Below are 25,111 nucleotides of genomic sequence, written 5' to 3'. Positions count from 1 at the left end.
AGGATTTAATTAAACACAATTTAATTTTGAAACAAACGAAACATTTTTGAGTCAATGAATATTTGTTAAAAATATTCTTCTCAGTGCCATCAAGATGAATTCAGTTTTATGTTAATGAACAGGAGAGATAATCACCCCTAAATTAATCGGATAATTTCTATAGTAATTTAGTTTTCCACATTTGATTGAGTGCAATTAATAGCCAGTAAATTAGCTCCATAAACTGATAAGCTTTGTGCTAAATAAAAAATAGCTAATAAATAATTAATGTTTGAAGGAATGAAAATAATTAGCTATACTCGTCAACCCTTAATTAATGTTAATATCTATGACAAATTAGTTTCAACATTTTCACCACAAAATCTCTCAAATGTCTGATCGTTCTCCCCACTCAGAGAATTTCCATTAATTTTACCTGATCAGAGACTTTCTAATAAATCAGCCGTTAAAATCCTCTGAACGGTCAATCCCATGGACTAAGTCAATGTGTTAATGACATTTGACTTATAAATATAATTCTGTCTGACTTCATTCCTTACCACCACCAAATCCCCTGTTGAATCTCAAGTTTTTACGGAAGGAAGTATCTCATAAATTGAGCTCTAAAAAAAAAAATTAGCAAGGACTTTTATTTTCAGTAGTCGAACAGGACAAATCGAAATTCATCATTCGATAGCGTGTCCTCTTCACTCTCAGGTCACGCCCTTGTCGTTAAACCAACACAGACAGATCGACAAAGAAAGTATCGAGATTGCGCTGGTAGAAGAGATACGGAGAGAGGTGTTTTGTCATTCCAAGAAGCGATTCACTTTGACTCGGTTGGAAGGGCAGAAGGAGACGTATATAACTTACCGATTTATTCAAGACAAACGGGTATACCGGATGGAGTGAGGGGATACCTGACCGCGAGTCAGGGTGGGGTGGAGGGAGGGTGGTAGCAACCAAGGGAGGTAGAAAGAAACACTTACGTGCCCAGAGTTACGAAGGATTTTCATCACAATATATATATTTTTTTTTTGTCTCGTTTTTCAATCAGAAGCTAGTTGGTGGGTTTGTATGTTTAATTTATGATTCTCCCGATTATTTACATTTTTATTGAACTGGTAATACTCAGATTCACTGTTTCACTGATTTCAGACTTGAAATAGCATCATTTTGATCCTAAATTCATTTATTCCTCGAATTCAACATCTGATTTAACTTCAAGGAACAAAATTTTCATACTCGAAACACGTGATAAAAATCTGAAAAGTAAAATTCACAAATATTCTGGTTCAGTTGAAATTCATAAATTCCATATCAATACGATTGTCCTCAAATTTCAATCGAATTTATTATCATAAACTGCAGATGACTATCATCAAAAAATTGATTTTGGTTATCTGTTCGATTTTTTTCAAATTTTATTTGATAATGGTCGTTTTAAAAAAATACAGTTTAAAGAAGTTCTCATAAGTTCATACAAAATTATTATACAAAACTTATTTGCAAGAAAGTCTCGATAAAAATAGTCTTGTAACATTACCCTGGGCCATTAACGGAACAATACGCAAACAGCCAAAAATTTCAATCACGTGGTTCTCACTCAACAGATGGTATTGTATAAATAATGAAACAAAATTTAAAAGCATTAAATTCCTTGTAATCAGCTTCAGTGCCCAGATTACTTCGAATTGTCAATTCCTCGAAGCCTTCCATTCATTCTTCAGATCGCATTGCAAGTATTCCTCTCCCCTCATCCTCGTCCCCTTGACCCGAAAAATAAACAAAAAGCCCGTGCGGTAATTCCAACGTGACCATTAAGTTTACCTGAAAGAAACGGAAATTATATAAGTAATTCCGTCTATCCGCTAAATCCCCAATTAGATATCCAGGGTCAGCAATTTTTAATCTTCAGAATAAAAAATTCTTCGATATTCACTCGATAAATATTGTCCTAAAAATTTGTTACTCTCTTTATTCTCTGGATCGTGTGAAAATATCGATTTTTATAGGGCTCGAAGCCCTGTGAGTGTGTGAAGCCAATGGCTGCCACCGAAAAAATATTAAGGGTAACATACACAAGGTGTCTGGCATATTGCGTGAAACTTATAACCGCAGATGTGCGTGGTGTGGTTTAGTTGAGCCCCCTGAAGTCCCTTTAACCATCTTCGATGGCCACTCTCATCTCCCAACATCAGACAGGGAGCATTGACGGATGAAGTTCTCACGTTATTTTAAAAAATCCAAAGATCTGCTCTCAAATTTTAAGATACAGAGTTTACTGAGTGCCTGAGTCAATATATTTTCCAATCGCAAATAAAGGTCCTCGACTCCTTTCCATTTGTATGTTTATTTTCCCATTATTCGTGACTTGGTGGGTGGGTTGAACGCCAGATGTTGGAGTAGGAGAACTAAACCTTTGATCGTTGATCTCCATTTTTTTCCCGGAAAATAAAATTTAAAGTCATCGTCGACAATTGTTTTAATATCATTATTCAGGATACCCTGATACAGTGTTCTGTGTCGTCATAGACGATACCTGGGGGATGAGGTTGACTATCATCTCAACTTCAAAGCTCGTGCTAATAACACTAACAAAAATGTCACCTATTAAGATGCCATATAAAGATAAAGGAATCTATTGGATTATGGATAGGGATTGTCTCAATAATATAAAAACGATTTAACTATCAACTTTAATTATTTATTATCGGATGCAGAAGGTACGTCTTTCTGGTATGATGACTCCAGATCAACTGACTCTTAGTGACCAAAGATTTCACACTCTAGACTCATTTGACAAAAGGCCCTTGTTCATTCATTCCTTTCTGTTTCTTCTCTGGTTCTATTTATTAGAACCATTCTAAACATTTCGGTACTGTTCGGAGAAAAATTATAAAAACTATAACATACTGAGATGGACTGAAAACAACTATAGACAGACGATTCATTCCTGTCCACACATATCAAGCACTCTCAATAGAATCTAATACCCATCACATCGTTGAAATGTATAAAGCAATTTGCCGATCTAATCTGTTACTTCTCTACTCGAAATCCGGGGCTAAATAAATAATAGGTAGAGCTTGAAAAATCATCCTTTGAAAAATGGGAAAAATCACCTTCCTGATAACCCTCGTCATAATCTTTCCAATATTCTAGTGGACCAAAGGATCAAAATATAACCCATCATCCAAAGATTTTACAAACTGACAAAAAACTTTGCTCTAAGCAAACTGGACCATATTTTGTAGTCTTGAGTTCTCGGAATAATTTGCAACAATTTTCTGTGAAAAAAAAAACGATTGTTGTTCGATTTTCATCCAATCAGCCTTTAAGTCTTTAAATTCATAATTAATAGTGTGGAAAATTATATTTATTTCCTCATCTCAGCTGCTCGACCATTTTCAGTGAAAAAATTCCAGTTTTTATTAACTTCTATTGAATTACGTGCACCTTATGATTATTAATTGCGTTTAAAATATTTAATATTTGTAAATTTGAAAAATTAGTAGTAGTGGCAAGAAATGTTAGAAAACCGCAGAACCAAAATACCACAGACTCTTATGGTATCGCTTTATGATTATCGATCCATACAAGTGGCTGTGAAAACACTATTGAATTTCTAATTAGGATTGTTTGGGATATCGGTAGTTAGATGGAAAACGACGGTCACATGGTAAAATCATCACGTTTCTGTCACGTGGCAAAAGATTGTCACATGGACATCAATAAAGTGTTATGCCATTTTTTTTCGCATCCCTAGTTTATGGCGTATACTGAGGTACAAACCTTCGACAATTGTTTCCAAATTAAGAATAAGGTTTAAAAATATCAATGAGAGGGGGGTTTCAAGGGCGTCGATACTTACAGGTAATTATAGGAATCGATCTTAACGAAACTGTCGTCACCATGAAGGGATGGACTCCCATTGGATATTGTTCAGAACAAATTAAATTTTGTGGATAGTTGATTATGAACTTTTAACAGAGGGGCACTGAATAAAATTTGCAAATTAAAAAATCATGGAATTTCAGGGTTTACTCATAATTTAGGAAAAGGAAGATTTCAGGATTTTTCATGACAGGAAGATGGGCATTTTGTAATTTATTTCAATTTAGAATTCAATATGAATATTTACTGTCAAATGTCACGGGATTTTTAATAAATTGCATTGGACATGAGTATTTTGAAAATTTAGGAATTTATTCACCAGAATGTTATAATATTCTGCTCTGCTTCTGGAACAATGGAGCAAAAAATTTCTTTGAATTAGTTTGAATTAAAAGGTTTGAGGATCGATTGTACCAAAAAAATTTATCACAATTTCCCACGTAAAGTTCAGCTGAAAATAAATCTTACTGATACTCTTGATTATTGTTCTTATCTGTTAAATTTTCATTGAAACTATTAAAACTTGATGTAAATTCCATGATATTCATAAAGTCGTTGAATGTAATCTAATCTTTCAGTTCTTCTCTTGAAAAACGATAAATTCTCGGACTAAATGACAAAGTAGTTTAGTGAATAACGTTTATGCACTGAAGAATAAAAATATGGTCATTAATTAATTCCCTTAACAGAAACATTCATTTCTTCACAATTGTATTTCTCCAATTGATCTATTCCCCTGTAAGTCTGATACTCCCAATAATTTGCGATCTTCAATGACCTGATCTTCCACGAACTTCAGTATTTTACCAAAATTTCTTATCGTCTTGAGGGCGGAATTGCAATTTAATTCGCAAATTTGTGAATTATTTGTGGGGCTTAACTGGAGCCTCTGCCCGACACTGAGTGTCTAGTAAAGCAATTATCATAATTGAAATTTAATCCGGATTACTTGGGAATTACTTCACTGGGGAAATATGATATCGCAGAAATAATTGTTTCTATCAAGGAAATGGATATTTCGTGTAAATAATATTTTTCCTTGATGTGAGAGCATTGAAATGTTAAGAAATTCTTGAAAAAACCATAAGACATTTTGTTTAATGTAACCGCATAATTATGAATATCGAGTGGCGTCATTCTATCGATTTATATCGAATTAAATTCTGAATCATTCATGACGAATGTCTCAGTTGATCTATTGTCCCCAACGCTTAGTCTCTCATGATGATGTAGATCTGCTAGATATAGACACTTTAATAAAACTAGTAGAGAGAGACAGAGACAGAGAAAGAGAAGGAAGATGCGCCATGTTAGAGTAAAAGGGGCGGTTCTTTCAAAATATCTGTCGTTATTGCGTTGTGGAAATAAATAGGGGAGGGTGGTGTAATATCGACACTTTTTTTATTTAAATTGATGTCGTGCCAATTAACACTGTTCAATATCTTTCTTGAGGCTCAAATTATTATTGAAACCGATAAACCTCTTGTTGCCAATCATTTAATTATTGCCAATTCGCCTGTGAAATATTTGGCTCCAAAAGAATTATTTTTTCAAGTTATTGAATAACATAAATTGAGTATAAAAACACTGTTGAAGTGCAACACAGTAGAATCTATTGGAAAATATTATTAGAAAACCTAACGGTCCTTTAATTTGGCCCTCGATTTCATGATGAAACCAAACAATGAACCGAACTGGTAGAGAAGCTGAGAACTGAGTAGTCAAATAGCTCCGGCTGTAATTAATTGTTTGGTAATAATTCCTTACCTTTCACGTCTTGAAACTGATCTCAGGCTTCAAGCTCTCAAAATTTGGGCTCCTGTGGCTTTTTTTTAGGTCATGAATTTATCATCCAGAGTATTTCCATCCCAATGATCGGTTCCAAACGCAGAAAACTATTTTTATGAACAATTTCTTATTATTTGAAAAGAATTCAGTTCATAAATTGGCGGGAATAGTTGCGAATGGCGCAGCCAATCAGAGCTAAAGACGTATTAAAATGTCTCTAATGTTCGTGAACAGCCCTCGCCCTCTACCATCCGATTCCCATGATAACTCGGCGAAAAGTTTACGGTTTGCATCGACAGGTGGCGCCGCAGTGCCATCGCAGCCCTCAACTGTCGATAAAATAGGATCCATTTGTGCTATTCTCTTGTATTATCAACCGCCTTGATTTGAAATATGATCACTGGACGGTGAACAAGTAGTGGGGGTCGTTGGACTATTGCTAAATAAATGAGAACCTTTCTCATTCAAACACAAACTTGCCACATTTGACCTCGATACCACTTCTCAAGGGGTATTTCGTAAAAATGTGAAGAACTATCACAATCAGTTTGATTCATTCATTCGCTCATTCATTCATGAAAATACCATCAACACTATTCTGTTTTCATTCATTGGAAATAATTTTTATTCGTTCATTCATGACCACGTTAATCGCCGCAATCATTATCATTATGAATAATTATTCTTAATTATTGCCAATCAACATGGAATAGTTATGATATTCGTCGTAATAATCACTGGTATTAATTACTGTAATAGAAATCCTCAGATTATTACGTTGAACTTGAAATTAAATTAATAATAAAATTTAAAAATTCAGGAAAATTGTGTCAAATTTTACCTTAACATCATTAACTTTTTTTCACAATTGACGAATTCGGATTCTTTTAGTATTCGTAGTAGAATTTTTATAAACAATTTTCCTCCATCTGCACATCCCTATGAAAGTGAAAAAAAAATTTAAGAATTATCTCAATAATTTTTTTTTTACTGGAAACGACTTCTCTCCCTCACCCCACAGGTTTATCACCAAATGACATTCATACTCGTTATCGATTTAATTGACTCGAATTGATAAACATCGTATTTTAATGCAGAAATAAAAAAAAAAATCACACACACTTGTGTTTTTGTCCATGGGTAGGTATGTTAATGTGCCGGTTGGCAATAAAGAATTGTGGAGGGTTGGTGGGGAAGATAGGAGGGGGGGAGGCCACCCGTTGGGACACAGAACAGGTAGCAACAGGTTGTGGTGACGTCACCAGAGGCGCCACGCGACTCTTCATTGGGTTTCATTCATGAGCTTACAGACTGCCGAGGCCATATAACCCAAACCACCCATCTCTCCCGTTCTCTTTGATTTACCTCAACGGTCCACGGAATACGATTTTTACCTCCCGAAATTAAAATCCCACCGTCTTCTCACGCTTCGGTGAAAAAAAAAAAAAGAAAAAAAAAAAGAAACCGGTTGGACCCCCAAAAATATTATATGATCGAACCAGTTATCATTTTTTTTTCCCTCCGCTCCCTTTTGCATTTCACTTGTTATATTTTTGTTCGGATGAAGTAACTGCGAAATCCATTGGCTGGTACCTCATTCACCATTAAAAACACATTTTCACTTTAATCCAGGATAAAAGTACAGCAATGCGAATGATATACTGAAATTGCGTGCGAAATTACACAAGTTGAAGAGAAGAACAGGTTTTTTTTTTTTTTTGGTTTACGATGGGAGAGCGATTTATGATACATGCACTGTTAGAAATTTGTTCAATTTCCAGGAACGATTGCAATTGATTTCTCAACGTTGTGAAGTTTGATTCAATTTAAGGGTATCGCAGGACGTGGAATAATTTTTTAGTCCGTTGAGGAATGAAAATTATTCCGTTTGTCGTTGCATAAAATAGTTGATCGACTGTCGCTGGTTAAATTTTTATGGCGAATTGTTGACAAAAGTACCTGCAGTGTGAGCACTTTCCGGGTGACATTGTACCCTTTTTATTTGATATGACGGATTGAAATTTTTCAAAAATCAACGACTCGATAGCGTCAAAATATCGCGTACAATTTCCCGCGTTTCCTCCGAAATTTCCAGATCCCAAAACTGGAAAAAACGGATAGAAATCATTCGAGCCAGTAAATAACAGGAAAACTCAAAAATGTTGTATTTTTTCACGTCAATACGCTGTATAATTTTCCAGAAAAATGAACAAAGAGACGTAAATTTTGAAAAAAATATCGAACATCGTCGAAAAAAATTAAAATTTTTATTTTCTATTTCCCGAATAATTTTCAAACGCTCTAAACCGCAAATTACATATTTTTTTTAACGCATTCAGCTGGAGCATTGCCTCGGGCTCAGCGCTGACTTGCAGAATAGTTTTCTACCATTTGGTACTAGGATCATAAATAAAATAACACGTTAAATTGGTAACTAGTAATGTATGTATCGGCTATTTCATTCCTTTTAACTCCAATTCTCAGTTTCCTCTTACAATTTCATGTCCCGTTTGGACTTCGATCTCCTCGTACACTCTCTCTGTTACCCCCCCCCCCCATCACCCCCCGCCGCACCCCCTGCCCCTTTCTCCTTTCCTTCAGGTGCCTAACTCCCTCTGCCAACTTCGGCCACGCGAGTTCATTCATAAGATCGTGGGAACGAGGGCCCCGGCTTCACCATCGGTTTCTTCGACTCCCCCACTAGAAACCTCGTTGGGTTTTTCTCCCCCTGGTTTGTACCTGTCCACTTTATTCTACATCCCTTCTCCCATTTTATCGTCAACATTTTACCAAAGGCATACACCGGTACAGTGGCTGTCACAAGTTACGTCACGTTTCAACCACCGGAAGTCATTCAACTTAGGATGCCTGTGCATTTCACAGTTCATTCGCGACCTTTTACATCCGTTGGTTAACGCCATTTATTACTTAAATGTCTACCTTTCGCATTTATCTTGCGTTTTAAATCACCGGGAAAGTTGTTTTTCACGCCCAATTCAACAATTTGGGGTTTTCCGGATATTACAGGGTGGAAAATATTCAGTTAAATTTAGGGAATTTGAGTTGGATTAGTCGATTTAGAAAGTAGTTAAGAAAATTTACGCGAAGGTACGCAATTTTTCAAGGAAAGTTTTGATAAAAATTACCAAATGCTTCGACAATTACGGAATTACGGAAATGATTCGTAATTTTTCTTTGATTGGATCGGAAAAAGGAAGGAAATGATCGGACAAGGGTGAAAATTAGGATTCTGCGTTTTTTTTTTCATTTAAAATGTTGTGGAACACATCTTTCATTGAATTTGGACGTACGAGGTTTTAAAAAATTTGGAATACTTTAGGGTTGACAGCTGAGGAGACGCTATAGGGTTCGATCAATGGATACTAAAAAATATTTTTTTTAAGTCTAATTTATTATTTTTGCGGTGTTCACGCATCATCATTCTCATTAGTATTCATAGCAAATGAAATCATCATAATTGTTTCATCGGCTTCATCTATAAATTTCCCAATCCCTTCCCCTGAAGTTTTCACACGGAATTCTATAAATTCACTTTTCCATTCCTCACCACTTCGTTTTATAAATAAAATAATACATAACTAAACATCTAAACAATATCTACATATATTATATCTAACACACTACGTTTTTAATACAAAAAAAATTGAGTTTCTCTTCTCTCTCTCTCGGATTTTCAATCACTTTTTTTTTCCTCCTCAAAACTAAATCGCGTCTCACCCTCCAATTCCTTAAAACCCTAATATTGACAATTTTTCCATCGAAACATTTTATTCCGCCCCATTAAAAACTACTTTTTCCTCCAACATTAGTAAAAAAATCTTGTCGAAAAACCTACCAACCGCCATTGTCCCCAATGCCACCAAAATAACCTCAAAAATATTATATTACACATTGGACTTGCCCTCACACGTAAAAAAAAAAATAAAAAAATAAGTCTAAAGAATAATTCCCCATAATAACTTTTGTGTTCTAATATACCTGACGACCTCTCCCGCGTATGCGTGGCTGGAAGACCGCTGGAGACATAATTGCGCGGACGGTAATCATGCCTCCAACCCACGGTATAAAGGCTTGGTAAGGCCCCCAGGTTATACTACCATACGACCATCTTTATTTAACCTCCCTTTCCGCTCTACCGCTTTACGCTTTACGCTTTACCATGTACTCTGTTCTTTACATACCCCATAGTTTTCAACCTCCAGCATTTGCCACTAGTGTGCGTATCACACGCGTTATTATAATCCACCTAGAAGGATTCGAGCTGGTGCTTTCACGGCTCTCCCTCCCTTCTACCCTCCTATTCCCTCTCTATTCCCCTATTTTTCATTTTTACACAAAACGTTTATGCATCATTTAGCTGAGTTGGTCTTAATGCTCTTGAGTGGAGAGAAGGACTCGATAGGACGCGTCTATTACCGATGTTTATGCCACCTTTGGTATGCCGCCAGCAGATGGCTATTAGGTCCCTTTTTTGCTCGAATACACAAGACACTGCGATGGTATATTTCCAATCCAGGGGATGAGAACAAAGGAGATGCGACAAGTGTCATTTACAGGGGTAGAATAATGAGGAGATGAAGGAGGAGCTCTCGAGAAATCATTTGGATTTTTTTTTTCGCGTGATTTATCTGCACTGAAAAGGAGAAGAGGATTTTGAGAATTTTGGGAACAGTATTTGCTTGTTTTGGGAGAAAAAAAAAATTATGGTGCGGAAAATTATGAACAGCTCAAGACCTGTCGAGACATTCCACGTTTCGGAGATATTCAATTCTTGGGATTAATATTCTAATCGATGCATAAGAAGTTGTAGTTATAACGATCCAATTAAGATACTATTTACGGGAATAAAATCAATACATATTTTTTACTGATGGAATGATTGCTTCGTTAGTGAGATGCCGAGGTAGTAGAATTAACCGGAGGATTTAATTTTTCACTATTTTTATTGTCAGATTGACGAAAGACTCGATGATTCCGGAATAAAAATCATTTTTTGAAATGCCTCAGGGACAAGTGCTTGATGAACGGAAATAATAAATGATTTCTAAGTCAATATCGATCATAAAAATGTTGAAGACAATTCCTATGTTTATTTTACGTATTGTAAAACGCATAATTCATCAACAAAATGAGAATGTGAATGCACATTTCGGAAACCGACGAGTTCCCGCTAATTACCATAATATTCAACGAATATGAGTCTGAAAATCCTGCATTTTAATTCAGTAACAATTATCTAATCTATTTTCTAGACATTCGAAAATTACAGATAAAAAATTGTAAATATTGATGCTATCCTCTTGATCATAGGCACAATCTCGTAAAAATTAAAAACTTTATGCCGTCTATTACAGAATCACAAAAAATCATTAAAAAAATTCATGATCTTTAATACATTAAACTAATCATTTCCAAAAATCCTCTTCTGAAAGTCCTAAACTTTTACCCTATCCCCCAGACTAATGAATATCCAACCTATAATTGTTTACACACGTACTTCCAATCGCAACAAAACACAACAGTCACGACCTTCCTAATTACCTTCTCATAATTATTAAAATAAATTATATCGTCGCTATGGCGCCTCTATGGATTCACCTCATATCCCTCAAGCTCCTCCTGAAAGGACTGGTTACTCGGACAACATTCTCTCGCCCCTCATTAGCCCTCTCTCTGGCAATGAAATAAGAAAAAAAATAAATAAATAATGCGAATAACGATTGTTAACTGAGATTTAGTGCAGGTGAAATCACCTCAATCAGTCTCTCGTTTGCCTTCTGATTTTGTTTGGTTTAATTTTCACTGAGATCGTAAAAATCATGATTCCAAGATAAAGATTATAAAGAATATATACAGGTGGCGGATGGTAAAGTACAGCTTGTATGCTGTCTCGATAGTTTTACACTGTTGCATTATGTCGAAAAATTGTTCCAAGTTGGTTGAAAACAACTGGGGAGTGGAGGTAAAGGCAATGTTACATTGAAAAAGATCACCATGAGGCACCTATCACGACCGGTGTACATGGGCTTCCATACGCGCTGCTACACCAGATATTACCGCAGATAATGGGGTCCAGGGGGAGTGGGATGGTGAGGGGTGGGGGGGGGGTGGAGGGGGATAGGCAGTTGTGGAGTTGAGACCTCTCCCCCGTTCCTCCAACAAATTACCGGGTTCATTCATCCTACCTTCAGTCAGGGATAGATAAAAACTAGCCACACCAGATCTTCTACTTCTTGTATAGTCCAACCAGTCATCCAGAGAGATATCGTTATTTCGTATCTAAAATTTTTTTTCTAATATTTCATCATTTCTTTGGTGCTTGGGAAGTGATTTGATAGATGTCAATCGCGGGACGATTTTCTCGGCAATTTCTTCATTATTTTGGTTTACATATCTCGTACATTTTGTAAGTGAAACTGAGAATTTCTGGTCTCGCAGGTAATCGGGAAGTGAAGTAAAATTTAATGAAGATTATGGGCCAAGGAAAATTATGTTTGATAACGTTAATAACGTGGGAGATCAGTTTTGTGAGTTTGAATTTCCCGCTCACGCAGCGCCCTCTGCGCGGCGTGCGCAGTAACCGACAGCGTTGCCGTCAGGCGCCCGTCACTTTTTAATTATTACAAGTAACCCATGTGCCATTCGATGGGTGGAATATTAATATTTTTATTTGACTCTCGATTATTTTTAATGATTTTCGAAAAACTGTTTCATAAAATTCTATTTTAACGCCACATCTGTGATATTTTCTCTTAACATACCCGAACGGTTCCTCATTTTGGGGCTTCAGAATAATAATTTTCATCATTCGATGAACACACTCCCAAAATTTCAACCCTCTAACCGATCCCACCCCCCTCCCTCCCCATTTCGCCCTCTTTCTAACGTCTTTTTACTCCACCGTCCGCAAATCTTAACTTTACCTCGACTTTTCCGAAATGACACTCCAGAAACTCGATAATCAACTTCTCGAGAATGAATCCCAAGTATCACTGGGTCAGAATCCAAATCATCAGATGAAATCTCCCATCTCCTCAATCCCCCGAACCCAGTGATTCATACCATTACAAGACTCGATCATTTCCATATTATCCAACGGCTCACGCCCCGCACTCGTCGATCAACCGATAATATTTAATCAAGCCCTCGGCACTGGAAGCACCATAACTAAAAATTGAAAAAAAAAATCAGTTAAACCCACGATTAAAAAAAAAAAAAACACAATAAAATGGCTCTGGTGGAGATGGATGGTTGAGATGGTTGCTTTAAGCTGCACCTTACCTATGGAATTTACTGATGCATTTCCCAATAACGATCGCGTTTCCTGAGCTACCGTACATACCGTAATTACGTTTTAATTTTCAACAGCCTACCGGTAATCGCTAGTCCCTCATTCCATCCTTCTTTATCATCATCATTCTCTTCTTTTTATTATTCCATCTTCATTTATATTTTCTCTTCTCATTTCTTTTGGCTCTCTTAGCGATACGGAAAATTGCGGGAGCATGATGATCGTACGTGTGCCTACGTGACTGCTACCTTCGTTATATTGGCATCCTTTGATCATAAAATTCAAAAGGTGGTGGATACTGTGCTCCAGTTCTCCAACATCCAGATACTGAGCATTTCTCCTTCGTGTTTCATTCAACTCTTGTACTCCAGCTACACTATCATACACAGTTTACATGTAGATGTTGAAAGGGGTGAGGTGGGGGGGGGGTGGTGTTGGTGGTGGAGCGGGGATGATGGGGGAATATTTTCTGCTATAGTGGAACCTGGTGCAACGCCTTGGTGGAGCTCGCTCGTTTCACGGTTAAGAGGATACTCTAATCTCACGTAATCAGGCTTAACGATTATTCTCTATCTCCCTCTTCTACCCTCTCCTTCATATTTTTTTTATTGTCCGAAGTCTTTGGACTTCTCCACCTCTTATTTATCCGTAATAACACGCAGAAATTGTCCGTAATATTTATCTATTTTTTTTTGCCTCAAGTTGGTGGAAGAATGACGTATCAATATTTCGTGATAACAAATTTTAATGTTTTTTAGCGATGTGAGGTTGAGAACAGGTTTAATGGAGGAGTTGAATTTCTCAGCCACCCCAATGCGTTAATTAAAGGGGATGGTGTAGTTCTGGATTGAAATTGAATAATTGACAGTAGCATGGTAGTATAGAGATATGGTAAGTTTATGCTGACTTGGTTTATTCTCTTATCACGATAGGTCTATATTAAAATCACATACTCATTGGTTTAATGTCGTTCACAGGGAGGTGAATGATATGACCACATCCTCTTTCCTCCATCTTGTGGTTTGGTTGATTTTTTTTTTTTATCATTTGTGGAGTGCGTTCGTTACTGGGGCTTTCAGAATTGTGTTGTTTAATGTGATAAGTCTTCAGGGTCTGATTCGCTGATGATTGAACGGTGGATTTAGGAGTGAGGTGGGATTTTTCAATTTTTCTTGCGATTGTTGTGGAGTATGAGAGCGATCGCTTTGGATTGGTGAGCGTGATGATAAAAATTGACGAGTGACGGTGGTGGATAAATTTTTCAACGAATTTTTCAATTGTGGGAAGTTTGATATTCGTGGAGATGTTGTTGGTCAGCGGTTAATTGGAGTGAATGGTCTATTTTAATCACACGGTGAGTGCAATCATTCGTTTTGAATTGATAATTATTTTCCTTCCTTTCTTGGCTACGTTTATCATATTTCTCATGAAATTGCGGAACGTCACCAGTGGTGGAGGTAGAGCAGTATCTCGCATGTGAATCGGCGGCCAGTCAGTGATTTTATTTATTTTATTTGGTATTTTTTTTTATTTTTCAAAAAAGAAAAATATACCACCGTTGTATCCTGGGGAAACGGCGTTTCCGTTTCACCATATTTTACACCCGGACTTCTTGACTTTCGCATTGCATAACACACGTGAGTTCTAACTTATTGAACACTCAAGCGCGATAGAATTCTTCTTTTACAATACTGAATATTTCGATATCTTGATTTTCCGGAGGCGTTTTCTTCGTGAGTTAACGAGTATAGTGGCACTTCCTGTTTTAATAAATTTTACCATTATAATGTATAATAATGAAAGTTGTGCACAATGTACCATTGATTTTCGTGATATTGATTTATTAGAGATTTCGGTTTAATTACTATTATTTCGTATTCTATGAAAGATGTTATTTATGGACGATGCTGAACTGTTGAGAGTTTTTGTCGGTGTAAATCTTCGAGTGGTTGGTACACGTTAAATCACTGTTTGTCGTCTCATCAATAATTTTTATAAAATATTTCGGAAAATAATGTTACGGAGCGTTTATAGGTTCATTGTTACAGATTAGTGAGTTGGTTGTAAAACTAAATTACGAAATTAGTGGAAAGATTTGAAAGTACAATATTTCCGCGCGTCATTGGTACTAGACAATGAAAATATAATGAGTAACTGTAAAAATTGTTGTTTGTGGTTTAGCCGAATGACATAATGAATTTAACGATCTGTGATATTTCTTTGTTTACACTTGACTTTCAGTTCAAACTATAAAACGAATAATTCACGGCAAAATTTTTCTGTTCTACATTTAGAAATATGAATAGTTATGATTATTTGGAAGTGCTTTTGGTGTTATTGGTAATTGCGATAAAGGTTATCAATCAATTTAGATCAGATCAATGTTATCGATCTATTCAGATAAGTCAGCTCAGATCAATTGAAGTATCACGAAACCTTTTGAGAAATCCATGTTTTTTATAATTCAGAAATTTGTGACAAAATATTATTTCCGATCGAGAAAAGGAAAATTTTCATCGAAAAATTTTCCACTCGTTCCACAGACAAAGGAAATTTAACTACGAATAATGAAATTTCTCAAATCAGTTCTAGTTCAATCAATTTATTCAAACATTTTCTCGTCTGCTGCTTAAACATTGTTAATTGATAAATCACTGACCTTGAGTCGAGAAGTCATTTCCTTATTATGCCCCAATTGCCCCTCATATTTCCTACAATTACAAAATTTCTCGACAAAATCATAATCTTTATGACGAACCCCAACAAATTGATTCGGTTCAACAACTAATCGATGGATTTCCGTTATCAAAAAAATTGCCTCCGTGTTGTTGACTCACGACTCAACACTCCGATCTGAAGAAAGTCATTACCCTGATTTGCACTTTTTTCGTGTGACTTCATTGAAGTCTATAGCGGTAGAAAATAAATCAATTGCCAAGGTGATTCATATCAAGTCGAAGGCCTTGACTCGAGTATTTTTCATTCCGCTGCTCCATCATAACTCTTTACCCGTCAATTATTAAACTTAATTTTCCACGAGTTGACAGCTTCATGTACCACGGTTAGCTTTACATAATCCACTTCATCAATAGTATTTTCCCTGGTCTGATGTACGATGATACTCTTGAGCACCCGAAGAATGCAAATTTTTCATAAAATTCATCTCTCGTCCCGTCAGAATTGAGATAATCTACTGGTGTTGGTTAGCGGTGTTGATTGGTTATGGCATTTGAAGAATAAAAATAACATAATCCAGATGAATAATTGGTTGTGCCGCAGGGGAATGATGCTGCGGTAGAAGTGTACATCTGAATACACTCGGGGCGGCCTTTAACTTGCTCTTGGTATACGCTTAGCCACCGCGGGGAAACCGAACAGGTTTTCGACGGGGATAAGTGTAAGGTCATCGCTGAGACGCCTGAATAGACCTCGTACATTTGCAGGATAGAAAATATCCTTGCAAAACATGTTTTCATATGAGATGTTTCATTTTTTATTTTTTTTTCCACTCTGAATAAGTAAAATAAAAATCATCTCATTCCCTTCGATTTCGTATTTTGCTCTCATCTTCTTTTTTAAACCGTATAATCCATGGAGTTGGCTATTGAAGGAGATGGTACTGGTCAAAGCCCAGTAGCTTGAACGAATGCCAGTGAATCGAGTCCATCAGAGTAAATTGTCTTTACGTGCTAATGAGGCGGTTTCATGTTAATTAAAGATCCCACAAATTTCAATTTGAGGATTTGTGGAGCACTGAGAGAGATGGAAAACGGATCTGGGAGGTATATTCCTGAAGGAGATGATGATTCTTTTCCTGGTTGATAACCGTTAGTTGGTGAAGTCATTTCGATATTTTTTCCCCGGGCTAATTATGCATCTTCAATTCCAGATGCTTCAATGGGGCCTTAAAGAGCAGTACTGATTCAAATATCACTCGACTTGATTTTAGGCAATTGTCTATTTTCAAATTGTTGGAGGTATTTCATTAATCAGAAAAGTTTCAGTTAGTGATCGACTTGATTCGACCTGAATTAAGGGATTGACGTACGTCGATGAATTTATTTGTTGTCGTATTTAATTAAAACAGACAAATTTCAATTAGTATTGGATTATGGATAGGGATTTTCTTAATAATATGAAAACGATTTAACTATCAACTTTAATTATTTATTATCGGACGCAGAAGGTACATCTTTCTGGTATGATGTCTCCAGATCAACTGACTCTTAGTGACCAAAGATTTTACCCTCAAAACTCATTTGACAAAAGGCCCTTGTTCATTTATTCTTTTCTGTTTCTTCTCTGGTTTTATTTATTAAAACCATTATAAACATTTCGGTACTGTTCGGAGAAAAATTATAAAAACTATAACATACTGAGATGGACTGAAAACAACTATAGACAGACGATTCATTCCTGTCCACACATATCAAGCACTCTCAATAGTTAGCTATCGACTTCAATCAGTCATTAATTTGATTCAAGTTGCTGTGATTATTGATTAAAGTCAAAGTTGGTGCTTGCCGTGAGTTGAATTGAATCAAGTCGTAAATTTACCTTGAAATATGCAATGAATCAAGGTATGACTCTCTACGTAAATTAATTTCATCAAGTGGACCAAATGAACCAAATGGACCCTCCCCTGATAGAACCGATTAGTGATTGATTCCCAGATCAAACGCTCACGTTAATAATTAACGAATGTACGTTTGATAACCCTCGTCTGACTTGACATTAGCATTCATTAACTACCAACAAATGGTAGACTTGAATATCAAGAAATAAAATCATTCGTCAACTATTAACGAATGACTCACTTGAACCTCCAAAATTCAAGTCGACCAATATTTATCAAACTTTCATTCGTTAACTATTAACCAGTGAACATATGGATGAGCCAAATGGACGTTAATTTACAACCAAAATCCATTCCTTTGTCATAGCTAATTCGTTTTATGAGCCCTCGGAAACGAAAAATCGTGGACATTAAGTAAAAAAAAATGCCCGCTGATTGGTTTATGACCAGGAGAAGAATGTACATATTCAAGCGAGCTTGGGGGTGACGTGAGGGGGGGTCTCCACCAGTGAGGTTACATCGTTTAATAGCGCACCTGTTGAACCGGCTTTGAGCCGAGGCGAAAACCGAGAAGAAGAAGTTAAGCGAAGCAAACGCCGGCGAACTGCCGTCGTGTGGACGTTCGCGTGGATCAGTACCAAGTGGTAGGGATAGAAACGCGCGGTTATACTGAGTGGGGATGGTAGCCACGCGATCGAGATTTATTTATAAGTCGAGTGGTGCTGCAAAGACTCAGCATCCTTTTTCCCTTCATCCTCCTTTCGTTCATTCTCCATGTTTCTCAACTCTTTTATTACTCATTGCTCCTTTATTTTTGCTTCATTCTTATTTTCCTCTCGCGATTCGTTTCTTCGAGTTTCTCTGTGCCAACAGCTGCATCGTGATCAAGGCTGGATGTACGGGATTGCTGGCACTTTGATTAGAATTTGTGGATTTCAAGGGTTCCATAGATTTCCGGTTGTTTATTGTTGCATTGACGGGATAAATTTTTTTTCTTGAGGGAGATCGGTTTTTGGTTTTCGAATATCACTTATTTGATTCGCAGAAATGAATTTTCAACTAATTTTATTACTCACAATGAGGAGAGTATTTTATTTTTAATCGAAAGTTTGCTACATCATGAAATTCACGGATTTGTCGACAAATAAAAAATATTTGCAATTCCTGTGGCATTTTCTCAGGGTGGATTTTCTCAAAATACATCTGGTGAGGTAGAGGGAGGGATTCCTTGTGCCCTCCAGGTGTGAGTGTAACCCTGGGCCTCATTACAAAGAAATGTATAATTTTACCAATTAAATATTCTTGTGATAAGAATTTAATGCGGATTTTGCATTGATATTGTCAAATACCTCAGCACCTCACGGACATACCGCCTTTTATTTCTGCGCTGTAATGGGGATGTAGAACCCAAACACCTCTCCTACACCGATAATACCCAACCCTCATATGTGTTACACTCTAAAACCGGATATCGACGACGCACGAGTGAGTTATAAGGGAATCAAACGTCCGGAGTCCATTCACCGGTGGATAACAACTCACCGAGATCTCACATCCTCGTTATGTTTCATTTCACTCAGAATCAATTTCTGGAGAAATAAAATGGTGAATGTGAAATGAAAAATAAAATTATTATTACCCAGAAGCTAATTAAATGCCAAATGAAATGTACTCCTGCAAACTCCAGGGGGAGTAATACTTCGCGTGTGTCTGACGACTCATCATTTCTCCTCACTTTTCTTGAGTACAATTTTGCTGAGGAGATTCGTAAAAATTCCAATTAGGAACTGCAAGCACTGACTCACCCTTCCAATGTGTTTTTCTGATCTTTCGGAGAATTCCAATCCTGTTTCCTCATTTCTCATTATGGAGTCATTTGGAGCATCCAGAATTTTTAATGAACTCACATTAATTGCTGATCTTACATAATTAAATGTATTAATTTGAGAAGTGAAGAAATCGTGAATTTCACATAGGAAAATCGATTAAAGTGAAATATTAGGATATTTGCATAAAAATAAATTATTTTTAATGTTGAGAAGGTTTTTTTTAAGGTTAAAACATTTACTTATTTTTAGAATTGTTTAATTGCAATTTTTTTATTACATAATTTCGAAATTACCACATTTCTATTTGCATAATTACTAGGGGTTTCTTGATATTCGTCGACACTTTGTCAATTCAAAATTCCTAAAAAATGATATTAGTGATTTTCAAAGTTTGAACACACGAACATTTTCGTCCAGCCAAACTACAACATATAAATTATAATAATTAAAAATTGTGTCCTTAATGGGAGTGAGTTCTTGGTTTATGTGATCGCTGCAGACCCTTTACACCCCATTTTCTATTCATTGAAGGTTCAGGTTCATAAAAGAGGGGGCACAAGGTTTTTTTTTTATTTCTCGTTTTTACACGAAATCGTAAAACACCGGGGGCAGGTAATCTCTTGCCTCGCGATGAAGTGCGTTCGGAGAAGAGCAACGATCACTTGAGGGTTGAGAGACAATCAGAACTCGGCAAATACTCCGATCATTAAAATTAGAAAAATTCTTCTTTCCTCTAATTCTCTCAGGCTGACCAGCGAGGACGTTTTCGTATACAGATCGCACTCTCCTCAGGACAACCCTACATTCAATCGGGTTTCACACGGAGAGAATAATGTGACAATGTGTGTGTGATTCCGATAAAAATTATCCGATAAAATCTCGGCGCAAACTGCAGACCTGAGAAAAATTACTATGCCGCATAGTAAAGTTCTTTATCCACTTAGGAAGACTTCTATATCGGCCTCGTAAAAATTCAAAATCTGATGGAAGTCCGACGTCGGCAATAATCGGCTACATTCGACGCTCATCGTAAACCGATCACAATAAATTACTAAAAAAATTGTTGTGTAGCACAGTAAAAAGTGAAGAAAGTCCCCATAAAATAAATCTCGACCTCGATAGGATTTTTTAAAAATTTTCTATCAATTTTTCATTTAACCGCAAATAAAAAATTATAGACCTTTAAATTTTATAGTTCTGTGTTGTCAATTTTACTAAACTCTATATCATTGATTAGAAAATTTATAACAAAATTTACGGTGTCGATAGGATTTTTTTTGTGTGAGTAAACGACATTCATTCCAGTATTCCATCATGTTGCACCTCGATTCTAGTGCACAGTAATCATTCGCAGATTTTTCTCTCCGTGCAAACTTCCTAAAGACGAATCTTCCTCCTCAGGGACACGTCTTGGCGATCGGTAGCCCGAAGAATCCCTTCATACGCCTTTATTTGGCGTATGGCCCATCGCGACTTTAGGTAATTTGGCTATCCATGAAGGAATCAGAGGATAACATGAAAAGAAAATTTTCAAAATTTTTGTATAAATACAAAAGTTTATTCACGTGTATGAATCGATGTACCACGTCGGAGTGCACGTCGTGATGCTGCGGTGCGAGGAAAACAGGTCTCGAAGTTGTTCGAGCAAGTTTTCGCCGGGTGGTTGGGGCGAACAGCAGAGTGCTAAAAAACAAAAGATACAATCGGATTATAGGCCTGATTGCCTCCCGAGGGACGAAGAGTGGAGTTAACGGTATATATTTGAAGTGTGTATAGCGATGTACCTTGTGATATCCCCTTACTCTGCCACTGTTTCCATCATATCGATGAAAATCTACCTGAGTTATGTTGCCCCGGTCAACTTGATAAAACACTCAATACCCAGAAAGAAAAAAATTTCCTCTCCTGATAATATTTTGATTCTGCTAAAAATTAGAGAACCATTTTCGGTCGATACAGGGAAAGAAAAATTCTTGAAATAATTACCTGCTGGTTCGGTAATCTGCCCATCAAAATAATAATCAGTAAAAATTACTGTGAACTTTCAGGAAAAAATCTAAAATGTTCCAGATAAAATGTGGAACGTTCAGGAAAAAAATGCGTAACTGTTTGGTAATTTTTTAGTGATTACTATTATCACTGGCAGATTATGGAACAGGAAAGTAATTTCTAAGGAATTTTTCTCTCTGTAGGGAGTTGCTCTTCGAGTGACTCTAAATGAAGATCAGCCAAGGATTTTTTTTATTATCTGAAGTGTCTACTTCAGCGAAAAAAATTTTGATTATTAGACGAATATATTTTTTTAAACTGAATATTTGAATCTTCGTGCTTTAGTATGAGATGCGCATGCCCCATTGCAAAATTTTCGTGCAGAAATCACTAAATTTTCAGGGGACGAAATCTTCGGGTCAACAATATTCTTCAGATTCCGAAAATTTTGTTTTTCTTTCTTCTCGTAATTTGTCGTTCTTGATTGACGAAATTGACAGTGAATTTGAGAAAAATTCGCGATGAAGAAGGGACTCTAATGCATTTATTCAGCCTATTGTGAAAGATTGATACAGAATGGGAGACAGACATAACAAATTGATCAAATTTATATTCTCCCAGTTGCTCGGCAACGATCCGCTGTAAAATTCAATTCCCTTCGCCTTCACTCCCTAATTCCATCAACAATGCTCCGGTAAAGAAGTGATTTGATTTCGTTCATCAACCAGAAGATTTTTCCCTTCAGTTCATTTCGCCACTAGCTTCTCGACCTATCCAGGCCTCTCCAGAAAACAATAACCTCATAGTATTAATATAAACATTATATATCTCTGTAATGTGATCGTATTGTTTTTGCTCTTTTTCAATACCGGAAAATTCCCAAAAATTCAACAATTTTTCTTTCCATGTACACCACTCAACTCCTTCGCTCCCAATTTTTTAATATTCAACTCTACCATTCTACAATAGTTAACGATCTTCGTTAGGCATAAATGAATCATTCTATCCATAAAAAACCTTTAAATCGCTAAGGCTTCACCAAAATGATTCTTTGTATTCATGAAATCATCCGCATTAATACTCATTTAACAAATGTAATAGAGATGCGTGGGCGCAGGTTGGATGAAGATAAAACTGCGGGTGGAGTTAACTCTGTCCAATCGACGATAATCCCGCACCTCTCTACCAGCTCACCACTACTGATATTGCCTCCCCCTCTCTCCCCCCTCACCTCTCCCACCATTTATTCGACCAACGTAAACCCACACTCGCGCCCCCTGCGGTGACCTCTTATTCTCCCAACAGTAACCAGAGGAAAAACACAGTGCTCTTGGTCCCGCCTGCGGTTCTCACACCACGCCTGGTTTAAAAAAAAAAAAAAAACCACCACCTACGCCACATGTATATCCCTCCACACCTAGTCTATTAACTGACGAGTCAAGCAGGCTCCATTGTACTGTAACTGTACATAACCTCGAGGACACAAAGACAAGAGAATCTGTGCTCAACTCGCTCTGCGCGATTGCTACTGCGCACTAGTTGAAATCTGTCACAAAGAGAAATATCGTGGTGGATAAGAGAGTCCATTGACGACTTGGAACTAATACTTGGGTTAGAGAATAACTGGGGGGGGGGGCAATACTCGTTAAAATATTATACTGTGTTAAAAGGGTATAGGACCGAAATATTGTACGGTACTATGATATAGCAGAAATCACGTCAAAGAATCATATGATAATACCAATATTACAATTGAAGAAAATTTTATATAGTGTTGGAATGGAGTAAGAAAGGGGGAGGTGTAAAACTGTACTGTAACAACAAAGAAAATATATGTGACTAATAAGTTACTACTTGGGTTAGAGTGTTAGGCGATATGATTTTTATAGTGTGGTGTGACCTTGAAATCGAAGGAATTTAATACAAAATTATGAATTTTTGTAAGAAATTGTGGAAATGGTTTAGAGGGAGGGCATTTGGGGATTGAAGGGTTTATTGTATTGGAAACGTTATGTTGATTGGTAATTAATGGTGGGATGGAAAATGACGATGGATGAAGATGGTCACGTGAATCCCGTGTGGGGGCGGTTTTTGATGTTATATTTGGGATTTTTTGCGGGAAAATGATAATGAAATGATAATATGGAAATTTTTAGCACGTTTTTAGTGGTATTTGAATATAATACTCGTTTTTTTGGGATAAAAATCGTTGACTGGTGGTCAGGTGTTCAGCGACAATGTCAGTCATTAAAGGAACAGGGGTAAAACGGTTTACAGAATTCTGAGAGTGATGATGATCGGAAATTAAACAATACAACGGGTTCTGAATTCATTTGGGAAATGTCATTTTGGTTGTGAATAAATTTTCGGTTTTTGGGAGAGAGAAAATTTTTTAAAGAAACTTTTTTTTTCAATGAGATCTACTATTTCCTTATCAGTTTATGAGCCATAAATTACTCGATTTAGGAATAAATGGGCTTGTGATATTTGCAACTTCCCAATTTCCCATCTTTACTCTGTTTCAGAGTATCGAACTGTAAAAAAATTCCGCGCAAAATAATTTTGAGAACATTTATAGAATAGTCTGAGAAATTAATTTTTCACTCCTTCTCAGAGAGAATTATTTTTTCTCACAATCAGTGATACAATTATCTAAATTTATCTGCGGTGCGGGAACCAAAAAAAAAAATGAAATACAAATTACGGAGGACAGAACAATCGGGTCACTGAATAATTAATTTTGGAGGGATCGTCCGGAAGTACAACAAACATACGAAAAAAAAAAATCGAAAAAGTAATTTCCAAACAATACGACAAACCTCGTACACTCGTAGAAATAAATAATTGCTCTTTCGTGTTGCCCCGGAAAGCGTATTCTTTCACTCTTGGTACGGCTTTTTTTTTTCTTCAACTCCATTCTTGTCGTTTTCTTTTATGAGCCACAGACTCGGGATTCGTGCGTCTCTCGGTGTAGATGTTAATGGCGCGACTCGTGCCCGGCGAGCCGTGACACGCTGACGTCATTGGTATTAGACCGAGAGGATCGAGCTAGTCGACCTCATTGTATCACACGAGTTAAATTATTTGTTGATTATTCAGCAGGAGAAAAAAATTATTCTATTAATTTCAGTTCACAATGAATTTATTTCAGACGATTTCACACGGAGAGAAAAATTCTTGAAAAATGTCGTGACCGTTCCGTAATATGTCAGTTAGAACAATATTCGGTCAAAATTACGGAATAGTTACGCACTTTTTCAGTGGACTTTCAAGAAAAAGTCCAGAATTTTTTTTAAAAGTGTGGAATGTTTAGGGAAAAAATGCGTAACTGTTCCGTAATTTCGACTGAATATCCTTTTGATTGGCAGAGGTAATGAAATTTTAAGTAGAAATTAGACCACCAGGGGGCGAAACGATAGGCGAAAGTTAGTTTTATGACAAAAATTACTCTCAAGTCTCATTTTTGTGATTTGGGGACTAATTTTTATTCAAAATTTCTTTCTGTACAGATTACGAAACAATCATTCAATTTTTTAAGAATTTCCCTCTCCGTGCAAATGTTCAACATCGAAAAACAATTTAATTCAGTAAATGAGATTCACATTATGAAGTTAACGGCCGGTTGGAGAGGTCACGTGATCACAAACCGCCAAAATAAATAAATTGTTGAAATAATGGGTTTATTAGGATGAAACATAATTATCACTTTACGGAAACAATAAATGAACCGCGGTAATGGGG

General features: G+C 36.5%; 1 protein-coding gene and 2 long non-coding RNA genes across 8 annotated transcripts in view; 1 reads left to right on the top strand and 2 right to left on the bottom strand.

The window, feature by feature from the left end:
* The window catches only part of LOC135160377 (ETS-like protein pointed), a 107,483-nt gene that overhangs the window by 20,649 nt on the left and 61,723 nt on the right, over positions 1-25,111 (top strand). Inside the window, exon 1 of one of the 5 annotated variants that reach the window (XM_064116868.1) lies at positions 14,146-14,330. The exons of the other annotated variants lie outside the window; for them this stretch is intronic. The gene's annotated coding sequence lies outside the window, so the exon portion shown is untranslated. Of the gene's footprint in view, positions 1-14,145; positions 14,331-25,111 lie in introns of those variants that run through there. 5 annotated transcript variants of the gene reach the window in all.
* Positions 1,300-2,963, bottom strand: LOC135160384 (uncharacterized). Its single transcript, XR_010298552.1, has 3 exons — positions 2,522-2,963; positions 2,061-2,413; positions 1,300-1,809 (listed from the first exon to the last, which is right to left on the bottom strand). It is a non-coding gene; the product is annotated as an uncharacterized LOC135160384 (long non-coding RNA).
* Positions 19,448-24,329, bottom strand: LOC135160383 (uncharacterized). 2 transcript variants are annotated; one of them, XR_010298551.1, is made up of 3 exons: positions 24,190-24,329; positions 20,947-21,064; positions 19,448-20,869 (listed from the first exon to the last, which is right to left on the bottom strand). It is a non-coding gene; the product is annotated as an uncharacterized LOC135160383 (long non-coding RNA). The 2 variants fall into 2 exon arrangements; XR_010298550.1 differs by lacking the exon at positions 24,190-24,329 and adding an exon at positions 21,166-22,565.

This window comes from Diachasmimorpha longicaudata, chromosome 3 (assembly GCF_034640455.1).
Source record: "Diachasmimorpha longicaudata isolate KC_UGA_2023 chromosome 3, iyDiaLong2, whole genome shotgun sequence".
NCBI classification, from domain to species: Eukaryota; Metazoa; Arthropoda; class Insecta; order Hymenoptera; family Braconidae; genus Diachasmimorpha; species Diachasmimorpha longicaudata.
Note: the sequence above shows the minus strand (reverse complement) of the source record. Positions and strands in the feature narration are given on the sequence as shown.